We start from the raw sequence: 20,956 nt of genomic DNA, 5'->3' as shown, positions 1-20,956 counted from the left end.
CTGCTCAGAGACAACAACAATCAGAAACCACACAAGCAACAAGATTTCACAACAAGTCCCAGTCCCTCGGCAGACACATGTCCACTCTTACTTCTGGATCTGTCTGGCTGCTCTTCACAGACATCACTTCTTCTCTTCCTCTTTCTGTGGACACCAAGCAACATTTAGTCAAACACAACATACAGCAAAGACACACTTCAACTCTCACACTGCTTCAAAATATTTTAGCTCAATCAGAAAGTCAGCATATTTCCCACTCTGGTTTGGAGGAAATGAAAGAAAAACACTTCCTTACTTTGTGCCTGAAGGTCCAGGTTCACCACTGAAGTCCGGTGGACGACCTTTGGACCGGTCACTCTTCATAGACGACCTGAGAGTGAAATAAGACGATTCAGAAACAGTTTTAATGGTTCAGTCAGCTGAGACAGAAAGCAGAAGCAACAATCCGAACAAACACACAGACACCACTCCACAAAGAGCTGAATGATTTCAGGAAAAGATCTAATTGCGTTTTTTTCTGGCAGAAACTGTGATTTAGATTTGATTCATGATATTATTTCAAATTATTATTCAATCAATATTCACTATGCAGAGTGACAGAAAATTACATCGATCAGCCACGAGTCTCTGCAGCGTCCCCCTTCTCTGAACCTCCTGCTTCATCCTCCTCGCCCCCGGAGTGAGGGTCCACCAAGGCAGACTGTCCTCAGTGTGTCCCAACCGCGTCAGCCTACCAGTGTGGGGACCGGCAAACGTCCCAGAAGGCACCAAGGGTCAGGGGCGATGTGGACGACCACCAGACTAGTCTGGAAACACGGAGCAAGGAATCTGACGCACACGAGTCAGAGGATGAACCTGAAACCCTGCAGCGTCATGAAAGTGAGGGCCGGTGCTGTGGTGGGAACCCGGGGCCCCCCAGGGCCCCCCATGGCACCTGGTGCACCACCAGCCCCTCTCACCAAAACTGTCTGGGAGGCGGAGCTTGAGTGAGTGACCCGACAGGGGAACCCAAACATCCGACCCGAAGGTCGTCAGAGAAAAAGAGACTGAGCTTTCCTGACTTTAAGGTTTGCAGTTTCACTTTATCCCCAACAGGGAAATTTGTGTTTAAATTCAAAGTAAAGTTTTTAAAATAATTAATGCTTGTGTGTGTTTTTTTAGTTTTATTTAAAAAATAAAAATAAAAACATAATCCAAAAAAAAAAAAAGCAAAAAAAAAAAAAAAAAACAAGCCAAACCATGGAGCTCTGGTCATAATGAAAACAAAATTCAGCAAACAATATCGAATGTGTCTGATCTTCATACTGTTTGTGAAAATAATATAGGAGCATATCTGACTGTGTTCTTCATATCTAGACCACATTGGACCGGGTCCAGATCTAGAACCACAATAACTAGACTTCTCAAATCTGGACTAGATTATCATATCAGGGCTCAGTGTTTATAAGAACAAAAGAACACAGTTTGAGATCTGTTTTTTTTTTTTTTTTTTTTTTTTTGGATTTGTGAAAATGAAACAAAATCAAGCCTGACTAAATCATGGTGACTGATTTCCTCCATCACGGATCAGTCCTGGACTGCAGCTCGTCAGCAGGGAGCTCATGGTGCAGAACTTCAGCTTTGTTCAGGAGAACTCCATGAAAATGTACAACTTAACACAATGAATTTTATTTAGCTGTTAGAGGGATGAGGGGGGTTGAGATAAACCTGAAGAGAAAAAACAGGCAGTTATGGGTCTGTTACACATCTCTGCTGAGTGCTGGCTGCATGCGCATGCGCAGTTGTGCACCAACAGTGCTGCACAAGGAGGCAAAGAGTGAAGAAGAGATGAAAAGAATCATCACATTAGTGCCTTTTCCGGTGGATTGTTTTGTGACTGCAGTAAACCTGCTCTATATTCAGTTTGTGGGTAATCTACATGTTTTCCCTGAACTTCTAACACTTTGGTTTGAGGGGCAGGACGTTTGTTTCAGGCTTTTTCCCCTCTTGCTCCAGCTGGAGCCGCCCAGCACCTCTCACAGCATTTCTATCACAAAATGATTAATCTGTGTTTCAGGCTCTGCCAGGATGTGTTCAGGAGCTGGAAGAACACAAACCAGAGACTGGAGATCATTCTGAGAAAACTGACCGATTACAAAACTAAACTGCTTTGAATCAGTTTTTACTTTCACTTTCATCGCGAGTCTCAGTTCTCAGTGAGAAAACAGAGAGAAATAAACCAAACAGGGCAATTCCGAGCAAATGCGCAACAGAAAACATGAACTCGATCCATCAGACAGTGAGGCTCTTTAAAACTCACATTTTGTCCTCTGGACCAGTCAGATGGTCAGAGATCCGAGACACAGACGAGATTTCACTCCGAACTGTGGAGTTAGCTTTATATCAGAGTCTTGATTAAAAAAAGAAAAGAACCAGTAAAGTTCATTGCTCAACACACACTTCTCTCCACCAACAGAACAAAATGTTTTTAAAGGAGACGCAGTCCGGAGCGCAAACACAGCGGGTTGCCAGATCTGACACAAAATCAGCTCCCAGGTCCAAACAGACGCTCTTTAAACCATGTTGGGGGAGTCCAGCAGAGCTGCTGCAACACACTGGATCAGAATGTTAAAACACCACGATCCACCAGGGAAGCAGCATTTAACCCTTTGTAGAGACTCCAACAGGGATCTGAATGAGCAGGAGAGGATTAAGGTACAAGGCGAGACTCTCTCTGCTTCAGCAACACACGCGCGCGCACACACACACACGCACGCACAAACAAACACATACACACCCTTAATTAAGTCAAATCAAAATAAGTCTGTTCACGACAGAAATAAAAGAAAAGTGTGGCTACTGGAATCCTGCAGACCTGGCAACCCCGTGGTGTTACATCATGGATAAAAACAGTTTTGTAAGCAGAGTTCTGCTGCTGGAGTGATTCTCCTCCCTCCTCTCAGCTCAGAGCAGCTGAGGGGAATAAAGAGCTGAGAAAAGAGGAGAAAACTGCGAGATAAAAGCAACTTTCCACAAGTTCAGAAAGTCCAGAATAACCTTCACATTTTAATCAAACTGGCTGAGAGTCAATTACAGTTTCTGAATAAAAGCCAGTAAATCATCCATCCATCTGACCCATGTGGTCTTTCTCAGGATCATGGGGGGCTGGAGCCAGTCCCAGCTGCTGTGGACCAGGTCCACCCTGGACAAGTCACCAGTGTGTTGCAGAGCCAAGACAAACGACCACTCACTCTCACATTCACACCGAGGGGCAGACGAGAGTCACCAGTTCACCTGACATGCACGTTTTTGGACTGTGAGAGGAAGCCGGAGTATTGTGAATATTTTATCATGGATTAGATTTTTGCTCCATATTCGTTTCCTTTTTGTTTCTTCATTGGGCTTAAAATTTGGCCCTTTCTTTGTCCTTGTTCAAAATATTTCCTCTTTTCTTTGGTCTGAAGTTAGACTATTTTCTCGGAGGACATTACTTGCAGATCAGTCTGTATGATAATATCTTATTGTGTAATGTATCTGAGGGTGTAAATAAATGTTGTCTTGATTTTGCAGTTTATTTTTTATCCGACTTTCTCTCTTTCTTGTTTCTTTATTGAACTTTTCCATGATATCAGCTGCCCTCTAAAATAAGTTTCAATCCCTCTCACAGGATGGCTCTTGTGTTTTCTGGAGTGTTGTTCAATGTTAAATAATAATTAACGTTTTTTATTTTAATTTCATCTACCTCTTGTTTATTTGATAACAGATTATTATCAAATCTGCATACCTTTGCAGTGATTGTACGCCTTCAAGGATTTTATGATAAAATGCATCAGATTACAAAATGTGGCATTATTACATAATGAGGTGAACATTTGCTCCATTATGTTCCACTCTTGGATGTCAGGCAGCATAAGTGGAAAGAAAAACCTCAAACAAGCTGTGAATTCTCAAAATGAGAACATTTATTCAACCACATCAAAAAGATAAGAATAAAAAATGGTAAATTGATCAAGCTCTTTTCAAAAAATATCTCCTGCAGAGGGGAAAACAAGATATTAGTCCCACAGAAAGGCTCTCCACACAGCTTCACCTCTCATGTGCCACACACACCCAGACTGCTGGTCTCACACACCTCGTACACTCTGCTACCTGCAGCTCTGACCACAGCCTCACTGAACTCAGGTGTTCTTCAGTCGGCCGGTATTGCGATTATATCAAAACAGCTCAGCTCTGGGATAGACGACACAGCTCCTCTTCAGTTAACCTGGTACTTTATTAAACAGTTCCTCTCGGAACAATTCTCCTCATCAAAGTTTCCCATACGTCGATACGTCCATAGTGTCCACACACTTTTTGCACTGGGTTAATTTTCCTTGAAGCATCTTCTTAAAAACAGAGCTGCCTCGACCCCTGGTCTGGTTGGGACATGCTGCTGCATGTGCACACTGTCGAGTTGAGCATTCACAGTTTCTGTTTTAAAGTTGGTTTTAAATAGCTCTTGTTGCTTTTTCACCTTCTCGCTTTGTCGAGCTCTGGTCATGGCCTTCTCTAAAGCTGACTCAGGATCCATTTGTGATTGCAGTGATAAGTGATTGTCTCTCAGGCCCACAAACGGTCTGTCTCTCACCATCTCGTCATGCAGAGTGCCGTAACCACAGTGCTCCGCCACACAATGCTGTGTGAAAGCTATCTGCAGACTCCTGGCGAGAGACAGCAGGCGCCATTACTGGCCCAGGCAGCCTCCAGTGTGACCTGCTGGCAGCTGCCACACCTGCCAGTAGCTGCCAGTTATTTACTGACCTCTCTTTTTCTGTCCTGCCAGTGCTGCTGTCCTAGAGTTGCCAACTCCCAGAGATTGAAATAAGGAACGCCTCTCGCGGGCAGCTGAAAAAACAAGGTTTTTGGGGGGTGAAAAACGCATACATAACAGCATTTTACCACAGTTATACCTATTACAGACTATAAAAACACATTAGGCTACTGCATCACACCTACAATAACTCATGATCAGCTTGATCTGTTTGTATTTGAGGCCTACAGTGAGACAGTTATCATTCAAGTATCATCCATCATCATGGACAGCAGCTCTCAGCCACGGCACCGGACAGTAGAGCAGCTCAGCAGCTCCTTCAGAGGCGACTGAGACCCTCAGAGCAGGAAGGAGCTACCACAGGCCTCTCATCCCCACCGCTGTCAGACTGTACAATTCTACTGTGCAGAATATAACTTAATCCTGGACATTATAATATCCTGCACCCGCACTTTCAGAAATTCAGCGACATTTTATCATCCATTCACTCTGCTAAAACATATTGTACGTATTATATCATACTGCATCATATATTGCATATTGTATTGTATATATTGTATATTTGTATATTATATTTATATATATATATATATATATATATATATATATATATATATATATATATATATATATATATATATATATATATATATATCCTGTTACATTTTTAAGATTCAGGTTGTACATACAGTTAAATCTTCATTGTCTTTAGCTTCTATTGTCCATCCTGGTATGATTTGCACTATAACTTGTTAATTATTGCACCATTCATTACTTTTGCACCCTGCTGTGGGTTCTATGAGCCTATACACCTGTAAATTTCTCCACTGTGAGATTAATAAAGTCTTCTATTCCTATTCTCTTCTATATTTATTGCTAAATGTGCAAAATAACAAACAGCTGCTGTCTCTTCTGGATTTTAACATGTTCTTTTTTTTTTAAATTTTCAACTAAAAAAGTGCAAAATCAAAACTGAAAAACCTTCTAAACAAAAAAAACCAACAAGGTTCCGTTTCTAAACTGAAAACACTCCACAGTCTGCAGTAGCAGACACAAATCAATGAACAAAACATGATATATCCGATATGGAAACGGTACAAACTTACATGTCTCTGGAAGCCATGCTGCGCTGCTGTAATGTTGTGATTTACTTCCTCCCATGCGCTCTGTGATGAAACTGACTATTGGCCAATGAGCGGCCGTAGCCTGCCAGGAAAGGCCTTTTTTTGACCAATGAGATAAGAGTGATTCTGTGTTGTCGAGCCATCTCTGTCAGCTCATTGGTCACAGAACGTCAGAGAGCCAGTGAACGATTTACCATAAGTTTTCAAAAAAAAGCGCATGTTCCATTGCTCACGTTTTGACTCACAAAAATACGGAACAAAGTGCGTTCCTTTTCAGCTCAATACGGAACGCACACTTTTACATCCAAATACGGAACGATTCCGTTTTTCAAGGAACGGTTGGCAACTCTATGCTGTCCCCTCACCTCATAAGTCAGTACAGCTGCCACTAACGCACCCTGTAGGCAGAGGTCAGTAACTACAGGTCACCTCCATTAAACCCTATGGGTCAGCGACCACTAACGCACCCTGTAGGCAGAGGTCAGTAACTGCAGCAAATGCCCTGTATGAAGTGGAGAAGCTGCTCATATGGCGGTTTTTTGATACAAAAGTGGATAAATGGAATTCTTTTATTCTTGGTGTGATTAAAACACATACAATGTATAGTTGTAGTTTTACTACATTAAACACTTCAGCATGATAATATTGTTGCACTTAAAAAGAATTCCTTATCTGCTGCAAGTCTTGTAAGATGTAATAAAAAAGAAAAGAAAGAAAAGGAAAAAGGGTTCCTTCAAATTTCTTTTTTAAATGTACATATATACATTTTCACATAATCATACAGCCAAACAGACAAAGAAACATCAGCAGCCATGTCTGTTTCAGTTCTCCTCAATTAAAATTTTCACTTTAAGATTTTGTTTATCCATGATTTCACAACAAAATTTCTCAAAGTCAGCTTTGTTTCTGAAAGTAAATGAAAGAGGTTGTCTGGGGGAATCCATCTCAATGTCCTCATCCTGAGGTCCCCAAGCTTTCAATTCATTCAGTATGTCAAGCTGCTTGCTCTGGTCCCTCCCTCACCCAGAAGCAGCTTCTTCCCAAGCAAGCAACAAATATGGCAGACATGCTTTTAAATTCCAGTCTCGTTTTATGTGTGTGAGTGAGATCCTGGTATGTATGTGCACCTTGAGAGCGAGTGTGTGTTTGAGGCTATATAAGAAACATTTCATCACTAAAGTGGTGGTGATAATATTAAAAATTGCAAAATCTATTTCATTCCTCTGAGCCACTCGTTAAGATGAGATAATTTATTGGTTGTGAAAAAAGGTAACATTGTGCATCATTGTGCAAACAATCCGTGCCTCCTTTAGTTGATTTGGATTACATGAGTAATGTAATAGTAGCTGCAGCAGCACCAGCTAAAGCTGCTAACAGCTGTCTGTGTTGTTTTTATTTTCAGACATTCAGTTTTTGGCCATGGTGTTCCCCGCGGTAATTCTGCTTTTCTGTTCGCTGTTTGCCACTGGCTGTACCATATGTTCATGTTTGTCGCTTGCTGTTGGTTTGCGGGACTTGTGTTCATCCGTTGAAGTTTTTTTAATCTATCCGTCATGTCAGAGGTCGTGAGTTTTGGAGTAGGACCACCGAACTGTTTTTTTGCATCTTCAGCACCAAGGACAGCGCTTAAAAAGGCAGTGATTTACTGCTGTGAAAGTGTTTTTGTTCTCGTCTGTTCTTGTCATATAGTGAATTACTGCCGAGTCGACTTCCTTCTGGAGAAAAAATTAATAAAATGTGAATTCGTTAGAATTTCTCGTTTGTGTGTATGATATGGCTTCCAGCCAGTAGCCTAACGGGGAGAACGCACTGGAAGCGGTAGCGCCACGCAGGGAGTTTCTGATCGCCTCCCATGTTAACCTATCTGACTGCACGCACACAACGCGCTGTGCGGCACGTCCGCTCCGTTTTGTTCTATTTTTCACAAGAGCCACGAGCACCGAGAGCGCTGTATGTCAAGCTGGATCAAGCAGATCGGACCAGACAGGAGGTCGGAAACAGAAAAGGCAAGAGAATCCGGTCAATTTTCAAAATAAAATAAATTAAATGACGAATAGTTACGGACGGTGTTGCTCGTCCATGTAATTTGTCACTTGGGTCTAAACACAAGAGAGATGGACACACACACACACAGACATACGCACGTACGCACCCAATCAAACAAATAAATACACACACACACACACACACACACACACACACACACACACACACACACACACACACACACACAGCGACAGAGATTCACGTGATGCAGAAAAAAAGAGGACAGGAGGAGAAAAAGTCTCTCCACAGGTCACCAAAACACACACATCCATCCTGGCAGAGCGAGACAGAGGAGAACCGAGAGCAGACGGATCCAGCCGAGTACAGTCGATGTGTGACCAGCGCGGAGAGCGCAGGCAGTAGATACGCCTCGAATACGAACAGCCAAGCACCGGCGCGGAGACTTCCGCGGCGCACGTGGCGCTGCCGCTACGCTTCCGCGTCCAGTGCGTTCCTGGCGTGAGTGGCGATGCGCTATACAGCAGGGGAAAAAAAAACAATGACATCACTCCTTCATTCATTCAGTTCCAATTCAGTCCAATCCAACTTTATTTATATAGCACGTTTTAACAACTAAAGACAGTTTCCGAAGTGCTGCACAGACAACAAATTCAACATTACACAATAAAAGAGAAATAAATTGAAAGATAAAAAAATCAGAATAAAATGAAAATTAAAGCATAACATAACATAAAATAGGATTAAGGACCACACAACTCAGCGGTGTTTAAGGAATACTCTGAAGATTTTGGACCCACGCCCTTTCCCTATTATTGACAAAGTGAGATAAGCTCATTAATACCTTTTTTGTGTTTGTGCATCCAATGGCTGGATCCCAACTGTTAGCATCGTAGTTAGCTTAGCTCAATTGCTGGAGGTGTAGAGGAGACAGAGCAGGAGTGATGACAATGGACAAAATTCTCCTTCCAGTGGTCCAGGGGACGGAGTATTAGCACATGAAGTAAATCCGAATGGTTATAAAACATTTTAAAAGACGTGTTTTCTTTTCAATCCGTTAAAATAACGTTTTGATACACACAGATCTGCACAAGCATAGTGCTCCGTGGAAGGATATACCGGCGCACAGTGGCTGAGTCTATGGCTGCTACTGCTGTGCTCCGGTATATCCTTCCGTGGAGCACTGCAAAAGGGCAGGTCTGTGTGTATCAAAACGTTATTTTAACGGATTGAAAAGAAAACAGGTTTTTTGGATATTTGGATTTACGTCACGTGCTAATACGCTGTCCCCTGGACCACTGGAAGGAGTATTTTGTCCACTTTTGTCAGTCCGGCTTTGTCTCCTCTTCACCTCGAGCAATTGAGCTAAGCTAACTACGATGCTAACAGCTGGGAGCCAGCCACTGGACGCACAGACAGAAAAAAGGTATTTATGAGCTTATCTCACTTTGTAAATGATAGGGACAGGGCGTGGGTCCAAAATCTTCGGAGTATTCCTTTAAAAGCCAGAGAATAAAAGTGGACCTTAAGACGAGACTTAAAACACTCAACTGTGGGAGCTGTTCGGACGTGGCGGGGCAGAGCTTTCCAGAGTTTGGGACCAACCACAGAGAAGGCCCTGTCCCCTCGGGTTTTAAATCTCGTCTTCGGCACCACGAGCTGGACCTGGCCTTCAGACCTCAAGATGCGCCGGGGCTGGTAAATTTGGATGAGGTCTGAAATGTACCGAGGGGCCAGTCCGCTTAAAGCTTCAAACAGTTGCCAGCCCCCTCTACTTAAAACACCTTCCCACATGCCTGAATGAGGGTCGTCATCAGGGTCAGGTTAAAGAACAAATTGGAGTTTGATTTGAAGAGGCCTTTTATCAGACCCCCCAGTGGTGAACAGTGGGAAAAAAAATGAGCTTGTTGAGTCAGTGACAGGCCGTGTTGCCATCACCTGGCCAGTTTAAAGACTGACGCCAGTCTATGTGAATATCCTTACAGGGCTCAAGATGTCAGTGAGTAACTCACAGGGTTTAATGGAACTGACCTGTAGTTACTGACCTCTGCCTACAGGGTGCTTTAGTGGCAGCTGTACTGACTTATGAGGTGAGGGGACAGCAGCACTGGCAGGACGGAACAAGAGAGGTCAATAAATAACTGGCAGCTACTGGAAGGTGTGGCAGCTGCCAGCAGGTCTGTGAACCCTGCTGAACTCCACTGATGTTCTCTGGATCTCTGATTGGTGCTGACAGGACTGCTGTCAGAGACAGAGACCGTCGTTCCTACAGAGGACACAGACTCACTGAAGAACCAGAGGACAAGAGTCTAAATCCAGCATAGAGAGGTTGAGAGAATGTGGTGTTGAAGGTGTAGAGGTGGATCAGAGAGTCAGAGGAGACTCTGAAGAAGGACAGAGAGCCAGCAGGACAGTCCACATACACTCCTACTCTACCAGAAGAAGAGTAGGAGGAGGAGGAGGACATGTATGTTGTTCTGCCATTGTGTCTGACATAGAAACCTTCATCAGAGCAGGCCAGACTCCAGGACTGATCATTCCATCCAAACACACACTGATTCAAGTATCCTCTCCTCCTGATTCCTCTGTAACTCACTGATATATAAACCTTTCCGCTCCACTCAACCTCCCAGTAACACCGACCACTCAGAACATTTCCACATAGCAGCTGAGACCAGTCATCAAATCTGTCTGGATGATCAGGATATGGCTGCTCTTCCTTCACATATGTCACCTTCCTGTTGCTGTTCGACAGTTTGAGGTTTCTGTTCATTGAGTTTGGATCCAGTTCAAGTTGAGAGAAATCTGATGGAGAGAAAAAGACAACAGTCAGTTATTTCTTATCATGTTAGCGGTTCTAAACAGTGTTGGGCAAGTTACTTTTAAAAAGTAATTAGTTAGAATTACAAATTACTTCTCCCAAAAAGTAATTGAATTTGCAACTCAGTTACCTCACTGGAAGAGTAATTAATTACTCGGCAAAGTAACTGACGTTATTTTTCATGTTCTATACATTACTACATTCTGTAACATCTATAACATCAAAGATGTTTGAACAATGAGAGTAATGGTGATATAAGGAGCTACAGTGTCGGCTTTTCTAAAGTTCCTTCTCATGCACGGTGACTAATTGATATGCCGGGATTTTCTAGTACAAGATAATGAAGCGAATTAATCTTTTGTTTTGGTTCCGTGCTGCGGGTCACGTGATGGCGTCTCAAACGCTGTTGATTGGATGAGTGTTACGCAATGACGCTGGCGAGTGTGACGCAATTACACTGCACGGACACAGAGGAACAATAAGTGGAGGACAAAAAGGAACTATATTGTGGTGGACTAAAAAGTTTCTGTTTTGCAGGTGTGGATGGAGAAATCTATTGCACTAATTTAAAATGAATTTTGTTTTTAGGGGTGTGAATGGAAGGAGTGAATGGGTGTGGGTGAGCTTTTTTTTTGCTCAGGAGCCTTGATTATATAAATGCGAATTCAGAAATTTCTGCTCAGTGGTTCGACTAATCAAAGAGATAGTAATGCAAAACCATTCATTATAAAGAATGTCATTGGCAACATTACCTAAGAAGGGGTTAAGATTAGTACTTTTAAATGTTTGTAGCCTTAGATATAAGATAACTGAGATTTCAAATATTTTATCAGAGGGTAACTTACATTTGCTGGGGATTACTGAGACACATTTAGATTCCTCATTTGAAGACACCTCGCTAAATATTCAAGGGTACAGCATTTACGGGAATGACAGAAACGCAATGGGGGGCGGTGTGGCTATTTACATACAGGACCATATTCCAGTAAAAATCAGAACAGATTTAATGTTGTTTAACATTGAAGTAATATGGCTTCAAATTCAAATTTCCCATTTAAAGCCGGTTCTTGTTTGCTGCTGCTATCGTCCACCCAGTGCAAATTCTGCGTACCTGGATGAATTATGTGTAATGATTGATAATGTGTGATAGTCAAAATGAAATATATATTATGGGTGACCTTAATATAGATTGGAACTCAGTTCAATGTCCCCTGAGGAATAAACTTTGCTCAATCGCTGAAGCATGTGGCTTAACACTATTAGTGACAAAATCAACTCGAATTAGCCATAGAAGTGATGGGTCAAAAAGCTCTACATGAATTGATCATATCTTCACAAATGTTGGTGATCTTTGCACCAAAGCTATATCTGTTCCAGTAGGTTTTAGTGACTATTATCTTGTATCAATGGCGAGAAAAGCAAAAGTTCCAAAAGGTGGACAAAGGATAGTAATAAAAAGGTCATATAAATTTTTTAATGAAAATCATTTTGTTGAGGATATATGTAATATTTGTTGGGATGATGTCCTGAAGTGTCACAATCCAGATGATGCAGTTGAGGCTTTTAATAAGCTGTTTTTAGAAATAAGTGACCAGCATGCCCCATTACAGAAAAGAACAGTTAGGAATATAAGAACTGGTTGGATAGATTCTGAACTCAAAGACTGTATGGCTCAAAGAGATGAGGCCAGGAAAATAGCGAACTTCTCCAATTATGATTCCGATTGGCAAATATATCGCAAATTAAGAAACCATGTCACAAAATTAAACAAGAAGAAAAAGAGATTGTATTATAAATATCTGATTGAAAATGAAAAACAAGATAGCAAGAAATTATGAAGTATTCTCAATAATATGTTGGGACGTAAAGAAAAATCTACTCCATCATTTCTTGACTCAGGAGACCTCTTCTTAACAAAGCCAATGGAAATTGCCAATCACTTAAATAATTATTTTTGCGACAAAATTAATGTTTTCAGAAGCAAAATGGGGCAAACTGATAATATAAAAGCAGAAACACTTTAAAGAAATACTATTATGACAGGGAAAAATTGTACATTTGAACTTACTAGTGTAACCATTGAAGAAGTGAGGAAAATACTGCTGGAGTGTAAAGAAAAGCCAGCTGGAGTCGACAATATTGACTCAAAATTATTGAAAGTGGTTGCTAATACAGTTGCTGTCCCAATAGCACACATTATAAATTTAAGTTTCAAAAGGCATGTTTATCCTTATGTGTGGAAGACAGCTAAAATTGTGCCTCTGCCTAAAAGCTCAACTGCACCATTCTGTGGTCCTAACAGTAGACCGATCAGCCTGTTGCCTGCTGTGAGCAAAATTATGGAGAGGATTGTATTTGAACAAATCCAAAAATATTTCTCAAATAATAATTTAATAACAAATTATCAACATGCATATCGGGCAGGCCACTTGACCACTACTGCTATGGCTCAGATGACAAGTGACTGGTTGACGGCATTAGATAATAGAAGGTTAGAAGGAGCTGTGCTTTTAGACTTCAGTTCAGCCTTTGATCTTATCGATCACGAGCTTCTGCTACGCAAAATGCAATGTTACGGGTTCAGTTCAAATGCATTACTCTGGCTCCAGAGTTATTTAGAAAATAGGAGTCAAAAAGTTTTTTTCAACGGAAGTTTATCGTGCGGTAAAACTGTTTGTTGTGGTATACCACAAGGAAGTTGTCTAGGCCCACTCCTTTTCTCTATATACACAAATGACTTGCCTTTAGTGTTACAAAAATCAAAAATAACAATGTACGCTGACGACTCAACTATTTATGCATCGGAAGCTAAAATAGAAGATCTTGAAGTTGCCTTGATGGGTGATCTACAAATGGTAGCTGAGTGGGTTGCAAACAATAAGTTGGTTCTAAATTTAGGCAAAACAAAGTGTATTGTATTTGGTACCAGGAATACGAGGGGGTACCCAAAAAAAAACGGAATTTGATTATAACTTTTTATTTATGACATTTCAAAATAAAACACCACCGTCGCCTTCAAAATAATCTCCATCCTCATTAATGCAGCGCTCCAGCCGTGTCTCCCACTTCACCAATGCGTCGTCAGACCCGCGTGTAAAAGTGCCATTTTTTGCCGGCTGCGATTTTTCTGTCACCTCCTCCACATCTGCAAACCGCTGTCCCTTCAGCTCTTTCTTCAACAACAAGGAGAACAAGAAAAAGTCACTCCAGGCTACATCTGGCGAATAAGGCGGATGGGAGAGGAGATTCATCTCATTCTTCTCCAGAAACTGCGTGACGTGCAGCGCCGTGTCCGCTGGTGCTCTGTGGTGGTGGATCAACCGGGCTCCACTCCGCCACTACACTCTGCTTCCTCCTCACATCCTCACGGAGCGTCTGAGGACTTCCATGTAGTAGTCCTGATTTACAGTCTGACCTGGAGGGACAAACTCGCTGTGGACGATACCCTGGACAGCGAAGAAGCAGCTCAGCATTGTTTTCACGGCTGAGCGCACCTGACGCGCCGACATCTGGCCCTTTTTAAACCACCCGAACCACTCATGGACCTGATTTTTCCCCAGAGCATCATCCTTGTAGGCTTGCTGCAACAAGGTGAGTGTTTCTGCTGCTGTTTTTTCCCAGCAAAAAGCAGAATTTAATGTTTGCGCGCTGCTCTGGTTTCCCAGTCAATGTCGCCATTTTGGAAAAAATCGCAGACCGCCTCTGCACTCTGTTGCTATAAATAGCGCCTGACAGGCGTCAGTGTCACTCTCGGACATGTCATTAATGCAAACAGTAAATGTCAGTTTAAAATCTTGTTGAAAGGGCACCTTCTTACAATGTAATGTCATAAATATTCGCAATTGTTGTAATACTGATACATGAGTTAGGTACCACAGGAATAGTAGGAGAGCAGGATCGAGGTTCAATTTTCAGGTTTGGAAGGTGTGCCACACATCAACGTATTGTGAATGTGTATAATTGCAGGTGCATTCCCTTCTTCATTTTTTTCATTTGAGCGAGTGTGTGTGAATGGGTGTGAATGAGGGAGGGAGGGAAAGGGGAATTGTTATTTGTTATATTGGTTATTTTGGTTAAATTAGTGTAATACTGTATGTGAAGAGCACACTGTAATGTCCCGTGGAGATGACTCCAGGAAGATTAGCTGTACCGGGTACAGCTAATGGAGATCATAATAAATACAAATCCAAATAAATACAAATACAAAAGATGTTCATATCAACTGAATGAAGAATAAAAACACTTTATCCAGTATTTTTGAATATTTGGTATTTATTTGAACGAAATTGCAGCCTGTTAAGAAAATACAAATATTAACCTCTGGCCATTAAGTAGTGCAAATCTCTGTAACTGTACATTAGGCCTACTGTGTATCACCTGCAATCAGTGTGTTCAGCTTTGGTCACCTGCTGCCCCGAAAAATCAAGCATTGCTTGTTTTAACAGAGCGACTCGTCTCCCTCCTGGCTGCATTTGGGCTCAGGGTGGGTTAGCATGGGGTTAGCAGCAGCAGCAGCAGCAGCAGCAGCAAGTGTCATGCTAGCATGTGTTGATGTGAGGTGTTTCATGAGGTTCGAGCTGCTCGAGACAGACATGGATAAAGTCTTCTAGTGACACTTCCAGTTTCAGAACGCTACCTTTGAACATCCTGGGCTCGAGCTCCACGCCATTGTCTCTGTCTTGTTGTGTACCAGTCAGCATGTGCAGTGAGTGAGACACATGAGCAGGGCATGATCCGCCCACCAGCCAATTATCATGTGTCTTCATCACCCCTCCCCCTCTCCCTCGCTCCTCCCTGCTCTCTCCTGCAGCTGATGTGTGTGACAGAAGAGGACACTCACGCTTCATTCAATCTAACTGTAGTAACTCGCAACTTCATATTCTCAGTAACAGTAACGGCGTTGCAATGATGGGAAAAGTAATTAATTAGATTATTTGTTACTGAAAAAAAAAACGCTGTTACTAACGCTGTTATAATCTAGCGCCGTTATTACCAACACTGATTCGAAACTCATCTTTATCAAGATGACTATCATCAGTCCACACTGGATCAGGAAACTTGTCTGGATGACTCAAGATGTAAAATGTAAGTAAAAGCCTGTCTTCAGTTTGACTTCCTAAATCACTGTTGTTGTCTGAGACACGTGATGGGTTTCTTCTCTCTGCACTTCCTGACATGTTGCTCATTCAGAGAAAGTTTCATGAGGAAACTGTCTGTCAGACTTCTCTTGTCAGTAATGTTTGCATGAATCAAAACCTTTGAAAGACAAACTGACACTGTTTGGACCTCATCAGTCAAACTTACACTTCCTTAGACCAGGTTTTAACCTGTGCTCCCCACCATGGTCCACCCTGCAGGAAGAAAGACAGTCAGAAGGGTTTTCTCTCCAACATGAGTCCTTGCTGCTGTTCAACATGAAGCAGAGCTCCTCAGTTTGTCAGAGGGACACAGAAACAGGCTGAAAGAGCTCTGAGTCCACACTCTGGGACTGCTTCACTCATGATACAAGTCAGCATTGGACACATGAAGAAGACGAAGTGATGAATAAAGCCTCCTGTACAGACACTGTCACCGTGAAGAAGCAGATCCAGGTCTATCCCAACCTGAAACCATGGAGGACCTCAGAGGTGAAGGCACTCCTGAAGGCCCAGAACGCCTTCTACTCACATGACAGAGCTCTGTTTTGCACATCCAGGGCTGACCTCAGGAGAGGCATTATGGCTGCAAAGGAGGATTATAGGAGGAAATTGGGGTCGCACTTTGAAAACAATGACTAAGGGTGGGTATGGCAAGGCATTCAGCATCTTACGAATTTCAAAAGCACCCCGTTAGCAATCACCAACACAGAAGCGAAGCGAGCAGATGACCTCAACCACTCCTTCACCCACTTTGACTAATCCAGGCCACTCACTCCCTGTCCCTCCCCAACCCTTCAGTTTCATAACCTCTTACTCTCCAAGAACACCGAGTGAGGTGAGCAGTGAAGGCCGTGAAGCCTCAGAAGGCAGTTGGACCAGATGGTGTTCTAGGCAAGGTGCTCTACCCCTGTGCTGAGCAGCTGTCAGGAGTCTTGATAGGGATATTTAACACTTCCCTGTCCCTGGCTGTTGCTCCATCCAGACTAAAAGCAGCCACCAGCATTCCCATTCCCAAGAGGAGAGCCACAAAGGACCTGAATGACTACAGACCAATGGAACTGATGTCTGTGGTACTGAAGTGCTTTGAAAGGCTTGTTCTCTTACTTACTTAGTGCTCCAGCGAGGGTCAGGGTATCGCGCCTCAGTGCGCTGAGCTGACCACATGAACCAGGTTTTTCCAGTGCTGGTGATCTTGTGCCAGCTGCTCTGCATACTCCACAGCAACTCCGTGTTGTTGGAGGTCGCCTGCAATGATGTCGAGCCATCTCGTCCGGGGCTTCCCTCGTGGTCATCTCCAGCCTGTGGCCTTTGGGTCAAACTGGAGAATGGCTCGTGCCAGATGTTCTAGGGGTAGGTGAAGGACATGGTCGAGCCAGCGGATGCGGTGTTGTGCGACCAATGAAGATGCTCGGGGCTGGCCTGTGCGGGCTCTAAGCACTTCATTGGAAACTCGCTGGGGCCACCTGATGTTCTCCATGGTTCTCAGAGCCCTGCTATCAAAGCCATCAATTCTTGTGGCCAGAGTGTCGTTCAGGAGCCATGTTTCTGAGCCATAAAGCAGAATGGAGAGAACGGTTAAGTTGTCAATCCGGAGCTTTGTCTTGCGTGAGATGGTCTGGTGCCGCCAGAGTGGTTTCCAGAGGGACTGCAGAGTAGATGCTGCCAGGGCTCGTCTGTGATCAATCTCTGGTTTTAGGTCCCCGTTGTCTGTCACCATGGACCCCAGGTACACAAAGTTCTTGACAGGCTCTACGATGTTGCTACCAATTTGCATGCAAGGTGGATCTGGTCCATCACTGACATACATGAACTTGGTTTTAGTCCAGGTCACTTGCAGGACAAGCTGTGCTGCCTCCTCACTGTAAATGCCCAGAGCGTCTCTCAGCTGACTGTAGGTTGTGCTGAGCAGGATGGGATCGTCAGCGTATTACAGGTCAGTCAGGTGGTAGTTGCCTAAGGACAATCCGGGGATGCGCTCACAGACCTTGGACATCAGATGGTCGATGATGCAATTAAAAAGATCAGGAGCAGCCACACAACCCTGACGAACACCACGAGAGATGGTAAACCAGTTGGAGTCAATACCGTTAATACGGACACAGCTCTCTGTGCTGCTGTAGAGCAGCTTGAACAGAGCGATGATCTTGGGTGGTGCTCCAAGGGGTTGGAGGATGTTCCACAGTGTGGAGTGGCAGACGGTGTCAAAGGCAACCTTCAGATCAATGAATCCGATATACAGATGGCGATCTTTGCGGAATTCACGGGTCTTCTCTATCAGCAGACGTACGGCAGAGATGTGGTCAATTGTGGAGCGATTGGGCATGAAGCCAGCCTGCCGAGGACAGCGGCAGCTTCTGATCGCTGGAAGGACATGGTTAAACAAGATCGTGGTGAAAACCTTGCCAGGGATGGAGAGCACGGTTATGCCTCTGTGGTTTCCGCAGACAAGCCCATCACCCTTGCATTTCCAGAAGGGCAGGATGACCCCTCTGGTCCAGTTGGTGGGCAGCTGCTCTGTTTCCCCACACCTGATTGAATAGGTTGGTTAGCCACTCCACCATGCCATCATCGCTGGCTTTGAGCATCTCAGCGGTGATGACACAGATGCCGGGGGCTTTCCTGATGTTCAGTTTCTTCAGAGCAGCTATCACTTCCCCGGGTGTAATAGGCGCTATGTAGCAGGCGTTGCTAGGGGCTGCAGCTTTTGCAGCCTGTAGGAGGGTGGGATCAGCTGGGATGGTGCTGTGCTGCAGGAGGAGGCTAAAGTGTTCCTTCCAGTGCTCGATTCAGTTGGCTTCAGTTGAAATGAGATTGCCGTCAGAATCTTTTACCAGGGCTCTCTTTATGTGTGGACCGCTACAGGCTTGGGCCAATAGACTGAATACGTGGTTCAAGTTATCGTTGTTGGCCGTGGTCTCAAGCTGTCACGCTTCTGCTTCCCAAAACCTCAGCGATGGCCACATTGCACAGGCGGCTCAGTCGCCGATACTCCGTGAGGTCGCCTCGGAGCCTGTTCTCACGTCACTGGTCAATGATGTTTAGTGTCCTCTCTCATATCTAGGTCTTTCTTGGGGATGATCGTGAGCATCAGAGGACATTGTGAGCAAGCTGGAGGATGCTTTCCTTGAAGGCCACCCAATCTGTCACTTTCTCGGGAGCCAGGGCATCAAGAGTGCGGCGGATGGAGCGACTGAAGTCTGTGGTGAGGTGGTGGGGTTGTTGAGTCGGGAGGTGTCCGGGCTAGGGAGAGTCTTGTGCTGGTTGGCTCGGAGCTTTAACTGAAGCTGGGCCACCAGCAGACGATGGTCTGTGTTGTCAAGCTGTGCTCCTCTGTCCACCCGGCAGTTGGTGACAAATGACTTCCAGTGTCGAGAAATGAGGATATGGTCCAGCACCTTCCTGGTTTTGCCATCTGGGCTGTACCACGTCCAGTGATGGATTTGTTTCCGAGGAAACCAGGTGTCAGCAACGCAGAGGCTGTTATGGTGGCAGAGGAGGAGGAGGCAGTTGCCATTGTCATTTGTTTTTCTGTCAAAAGTGGTGCCGACAGGTGAGCCGGGGGATCGATCGCTGCTGGATAGAGTGGTGTTGGCATCAGTGAGAATGATGGTGACGTCGTGTGGTGGAGCTTGGCTGATAGCCTGGTGGAGTTGGTCACATCCTCATCATCGACATCCATGGGGGCATAGACGACAACCACTGTCATCTTGCTGTGGTGGTGGAGGAAGCGAGCAGACAGTAGTCTGTTGCTTAGGGGTGTCCAGCTGATGAGGGACCTCCAGAGGGCTTTTGGAATGGCAAGAGCCACACCTTAAAGGCCGGTCAGGCTCTCGGGGCCACTCGAGATGTAACAATGGTCGCCTGCTGGTGTTTCGCCATTACCTTGCCATCGGATCTCACAGAGCCTTGCCAGGGAGATGCTGTAGCAGCAGAGCTCTCGGGACAGCAGGGTGGCAGCTCTGGGGCGAAGGAGTGTCTGGATGTTCCATGTGGCAGCACGGGTCCTACTACGGTCAATCTGTACCCGTTAGTCGGGGGCAGGCTGGGGTCCGTTACCATGTGGGTCAGTCCGGCTTCTTTATCTGGTCAGTTTCGTAACCATTTGTTACAAAATGTGTTCTGTGGCACTTTAAAACCCTCCACCCTCAGGACGTTGCCCCGTACCAGTTTGCCTACAAGCCAAACTGGCCAACATAGGACACCATCTCCACTTCTCTCCTCTCTGCCTTCAACTACACAGAGCTACAGGGCATTTACGTTAGGATGCTGTTTGCCAACTACAACTCAGTGTTTAATGTCTCAGTGCGGACATCCTGGTGGAGAAGCTGGCCAACCTGGAATTTCCCCACCTCAACTGCTCCTGGACAAGCGACTTCTTAACAAACACACTGCAGGTGGTCAACGTGGGATGGCTGTCCTCCTCCACTCTATCACTGAGTACTGGGTCCCCCCTGGGCAGTGTGCTGAGTCTTCTCCTGTATGCCCCTCTCCCCTCAAATTCCATCAATAAATCCAGGAGCTGACAGAGTGGTGCTCCAAAATAACCTGCAGCTGAACTCCACCAAGACCAAAGAGATGAGCATTGACTTTAGGATACAGACAGCAAATCACTCTCCACTTCCTCTTCCAAGTTCCTGAGGACTGTCATCTCTGATGACCTCGCCTGGACTGCCAGTACATCAGCAGTGCTCAAAAAGGAAAAGCACAGACTCCACTTCCTTAGTGTACTATGGAGGAACCACCTGGTGAGGTAGACGAAGATGTCCTTGACCATACGACCATAGAACAAGTGCTGCTGTACAGTGTGACTGTGCCGCTCACTCTGTTGATGACAAGAAGGTCCAGTAGAGGGTGACAAGAACTGTCGAAAAGATCATCAGATGCCCTCTGCCTTCCTGAGAGAACATGGCCAGCTCACACTGCCTCAGCAGAGCAAAAAGTGTCCAGGTGGACAGATCCCACCCTGGTCAGCACCTGTTCAACCTGCCACTATCACGGAGCAGATTTGGGTCCCACAATAATAGGACCAACAGGGTAAAAGACAATTTTTGTAGATGGGGCATTAGGCTTGTGAATACAG

The 20,956-nt window shown here is 44.5% G+C and overlaps 1 protein-coding gene and 1 long non-coding RNA gene across 2 annotated transcripts in view; both read right to left on the bottom strand.

Moving 5' to 3' along the window:
* Positions 1-20,956, bottom strand: part of LOC115401620 (NACHT, LRR and PYD domains-containing protein 3-like) — a 257,799-nt gene that overhangs the window by 9,429 nt on the left and 227,414 nt on the right. The gene's annotated exons all lie outside the window — the stretch shown is intronic.
* On the bottom strand, positions 99-2,439 carry LOC115401630 (uncharacterized). The gene is made up of 3 exons (XR_003932973.1): positions 2,300-2,439; positions 296-370; positions 99-144 (listed from the first exon to the last, which is right to left on the bottom strand). It is a non-coding gene; the product is annotated as an uncharacterized LOC115401630 (long non-coding RNA).

This window comes from Salarias fasciatus, chromosome 15 (assembly GCF_902148845.1).
Source record: "Salarias fasciatus chromosome 15, fSalaFa1.1, whole genome shotgun sequence".
Taxonomy (NCBI): Eukaryota; Metazoa; Chordata; class Actinopteri; order Blenniiformes; family Blenniidae; genus Salarias; species Salarias fasciatus.
The sequence above is the reverse complement of the archived record's forward strand: the minus strand, read 5'-3'. Positions and strand labels throughout refer to the sequence as shown.